This window comes from Bison bison, unplaced genomic scaffold (assembly GCF_000754665.1).
Source record: "Bison bison bison isolate TAMUID 2011002044 unplaced genomic scaffold, Bison_UMD1.0 scf7180017864297, whole genome shotgun sequence".
NCBI classification, from domain to species: domain Eukaryota; kingdom Metazoa; phylum Chordata; class Mammalia; order Artiodactyla; family Bovidae; genus Bison; species Bison bison.
In genome coordinates this window covers 749,918-754,106 of record NW_011494869.1, presented here as the reverse complement: position 1 = coordinate 754,106, position 4,189 = coordinate 749,918, and positions in this window count along the sequence as shown.

The window sequence follows — 4,189 nt, the reverse complement described above, 5'->3', positions numbered from 1 at the left end:
ATTATTTATTTTTAAATTCTCTGCTGTGAGGAAGTTCAGAGCCCCCCTCTGGACCCTATTCCCCTCAACCCTATTAATCCTGCATCATTGGTAAAGCTCTACCCAAGCTTCCTCTAGGAAGTAATACTGTAGATGGGAGGTGAAAGGGAGCTTAAAGAGAAATGAGAGAGCTTGGCTGACAAGCAGAAGTTGGGTAGAAGCTCCAACAGTTCAGAAGCTCCTGAATTTGGCTGGAGCTGGAAGTTGGAGTCCTCGGTCATAGGACTCCTGGGAAGGTTTCTGGACTCGCAGCAGGTCACGAGGTTGGTACTGGGGCTGCTGTTGACCTACATTCTGGACTGCATTAAAGTTGAGAACTGGGGATAGAGAGCCTTTTTATTTGTCTGTATGGGACTAACACTACTACTGTATATATTCTAAAATCTGAACACTAATCAGATTTTCAAGGGGAGAAACATCAGAATTCCAGGACTGTTTTAAACAAAACCTTTCATTAAATCTGAGTATGTTCAGCAACTGGTGCTAATGGCTAAAAACGATGGACAAGTGGATGTCCTGCTGAACCGCTTTCCTAAAGGGCTGGGACCATTTGTGACTAGCATGAAGAGTGCTGGCATCCCCCCGGTGAGGCTGAGACACTTGAAAGCTGCTTGTCTTAAAAGGCTCTGAAAATGGTGCCCCACAGTGTCTGCACACATGGCTCATGCTTGGCAAATCCTTTGTGCAGACAGAGCAAGGTACGCTCTGTTCCTTATCTGAATTTCCACTTGTTCCAAACTAATTAGGAGCATCTTAATAAAGCAACTGTATCAGGAGTCCGGTGACCCCCTCCCTCCACCCCACCCGCAATCAACTTTGGTAGATCCAGTGTGGATCAGGGCTGGGGACGCACTTCAGCTTAGCATCTCCAGGCTGACTGTGGTTTCTATTGTCCCCCATGGAGTCCGGAGATAGAGCCCTCCTTTGCAAAACACTGCCCTTGAAAACTGGAAGAATTACTCAGTAGGAGCAATTTACACAGGACTTTTCGGAAGTGGCGCTGTTGCCAGTATAGGCCAGATAATCTCTGTCCTCTGGGCTGCCTGGTGCACTCGGTCCGCAGACTCAGCCTCTACCACCATCGGTGCCGACGCCCCACCCCTCCCAGAGTGACAGCCAGAAATATCTCCAGATGTTGCCAGGTCTCCCCTGGGGAGCAAGTTTGCCCCATGGTTGAGAATCATTGATCCAGCAGAGGCAACTCACGAGAATCTGCCCTCAAAGGGCTTAAAATCTGCAATGACAGGCGAACCAGACGTGTGCGCAGGGGTAGCAAGACGGAGGACCCTGGGGTAAGAGAAGCGCCTGCGTCCATGGTCTTTAATAACTCTCCCTCACGATTCCAATTTCAGCCAGTCCTTTCTGCTTTCCTTTCTCCTAAGGACTATATTTCTGAGGTCCCAGGTGACACATTCGACTCATTAAGGTTTCTTAATTCCCACATGAATTATTGCTGGAAGGGTCTCAAGGCCCAGTATCTCGCCTTATTACACCTGTAGTTATGAGCAGTAACTATGGCCTTTATTACAACATTCAGCACCAGCCATTAAATTCGAGGCATGAAAATGATTATTTCACCCCCAAATCCACTTACCACTGGCACACTTCCATGCGTGTTCTCATACCAAACCCAGCCTCAGGAGCTTGCCCATCAGAGGTCCTCCCAAATGCTGGGGATGGTCTACTGTGTCCCCTGGTTTACCGAGGGTGCCTGTCAATCATTCTTCCTGACTGTTCATAGAATCAATTTTTAGATTTCCTTAGGTGTAGGCATTAACTAAAATTTCAATAAATAAAGCAAAAGCTAGCACTGTCACTCTCTCCCGTTTCACCAAAGGATCTTTCTTTTCCCTAAAGAGACGCGGTAGGGCTAAAACCTTCCTTGTTTAGCTTGGGGCTAAACACACCCTACACGAAGCAGAAAAATCATCTAATTTTTTCAATGAAAGCCTGTGCCAGTCAAAGACATTCTTAGCTACTCACACTTAAGAGGCATCAAAAATGTACAAATATTGGAATCCTCAGCCTCGACAGGCAAGTTACCATGTACACAATTATGAAAGGGAACCAGATTAAGAGAGAGTGTGCAGAGCGCCTTTGAAATATCGATGAAAATGTGGATGCGGCTTCATTTTAATGTTTTTGATTTCCCCGATAACGAGGAAATTGTCCTCGTTTTCATTGGTAGACGTTCTTAAAGGTTTTAAAATCTGAATATTAATGCTGCTCCCTTGTACAGCGTATAAATGACTTTCGACAATTCTGGTGGCTCTCGTTCTGAGTCCACTGCTGAAAATGGAAAAAGCAGTGGCCAACGAGAACCAGGGGAAGGTCGGGGATGCTGCAAGGAAGAGAAGAAAGAGAGGAGAAGCATCCTGGCAACAAAATCTTCCTCTCCCACGAAAGAGTTAACAGAAAGAAATAAAATCAGATATGTGTAGCCTCCAGACGTCCATTAAAGTGCAGAATGCTGTTTTCTATCACAGATTATATGCCAGATGTTCAAACTATCTCTAATCATTGCAGATGTAATGGAGTAGAATGTTGCAGTTTGTGAGTTTACTGGCATTAATCCTATATACTGCACAAGGGAAAAGATTTTAAATATATAATTATATCTCATTAATACTCAGGTTTTATTTCCTTTCAATGGAACAGGACTTATTAAAGCAACCATTTACCGCATGTTTTCTTTCAGTATTTGGCCCTGGCATCATCCTGTGTGCATTCGACGTGTAAATATGTACTAACCTGGGTGCACAAAAACACCCAGGGAAGGTTGTGAGTCCGCTGGTACCCAAATTCACTTTTATATGCATGAGATGTTTTTATATTGTAAATTGATAAGAGGGACTTAACTGCATGCATTCTGAGTTGCTACTTGGGTTTTCTTCATGCCGGAAATATTTGTATTTCTTAATTTGAAAGGAAATTGCCTGTGCTCCAGCTTTTTATGGCTTGTTGGGAGAAGGTGCACCCTGGGCTCCAGAGAGGCCCTTCGTGGGTGTGGCTGAGAGCAGAAACGCTGCTTGGAGCCCACATTCTCCCAGACCCTCGCAGGATGCACTAAAGGACCACGAAAGTTGTTTTGTTTTTGTTTTTCTCCAGAGAATCACCAGAATTAGGATGTATCTCCAGAGTGATCTGGGCTGAAGAATAAGGAAATTCCCTTCTGAGCACCCCCAGTTTCCCCCCTCTCAAATGAAATGACACCTTTTTCAGCAACCCACTAAATTGGCTTCAGACGTGGAGTGCTAGCGCTAAGCCCCTCCGGGCTGACAGCCAGCCTCCTCCGTGCTGGGCACACTGAAGTGGTATCTCTCTCTACCGGCCTCCCGCTGCAGCAGCGGCTGGCCTCTCTCGCCTTCTCCCTGTGAGTTCAGCATCCTCTCCGCTCCAAGGTTTCCTCAGTCAGGACCAAGCTGACCCCAAGGGGGTTGGACGCACATACCCTAAGCTGGGAAATGCTGGGAGCTTGATTGTTCATAAGGAGAGAGGCTGAGTGTTCAGGAACCCCACTTTTCCTCTGGACTAACTCTTAATTCACATGCAGTGATTTACTGGATTATTCTAGTAGTGGATTTCCGGACTGGCAGGACCGTATCCACCTTGGTCTCTGAATCCCTCATGCCAAAAACGGTGCCTGATACATAATGGGCTTTTCCTACCTCTTTCTTAAATGAGAGAGTAAAAGAATACATTAATGGAGAGTGATGGCCTTTTGGGAAAAGCTGGGTGGGGCTGACAATTTAATACAACGTCCTTCGCTATGACTTCTGGCGTGGAAAAGAGTTTGATGGACTCTGCAGTAATGAGATTGACGAGACAGATGGTCGCTGCCAGGGATTCAGCAAAGGCCAGGGTGACAGAGAGGCGACAGCTCCGTCAGATTCGGGGGCTAGGAGCCGTGGGAGCTCAGTCTCGCTTTTAGTGCCTCAGGAATTAGAGGATGGTTGGGTGGAGGACCTTAGAGGTGCAAGCCTGAGGTCTGAGGTCGAGTGGCTGGAGATGGCTGGGCGCACCTGGAGGGCCCAGAAAGTCCCAGAGGGGTGTTTCGGGACAAGGCAGATGTAGCTGCAATAAACGGGGAAGGGGGTTGGGAGAAGGAGAGGGGAGGGGTCCACGGGTGTCTTTTAAATGATCCAGCTCA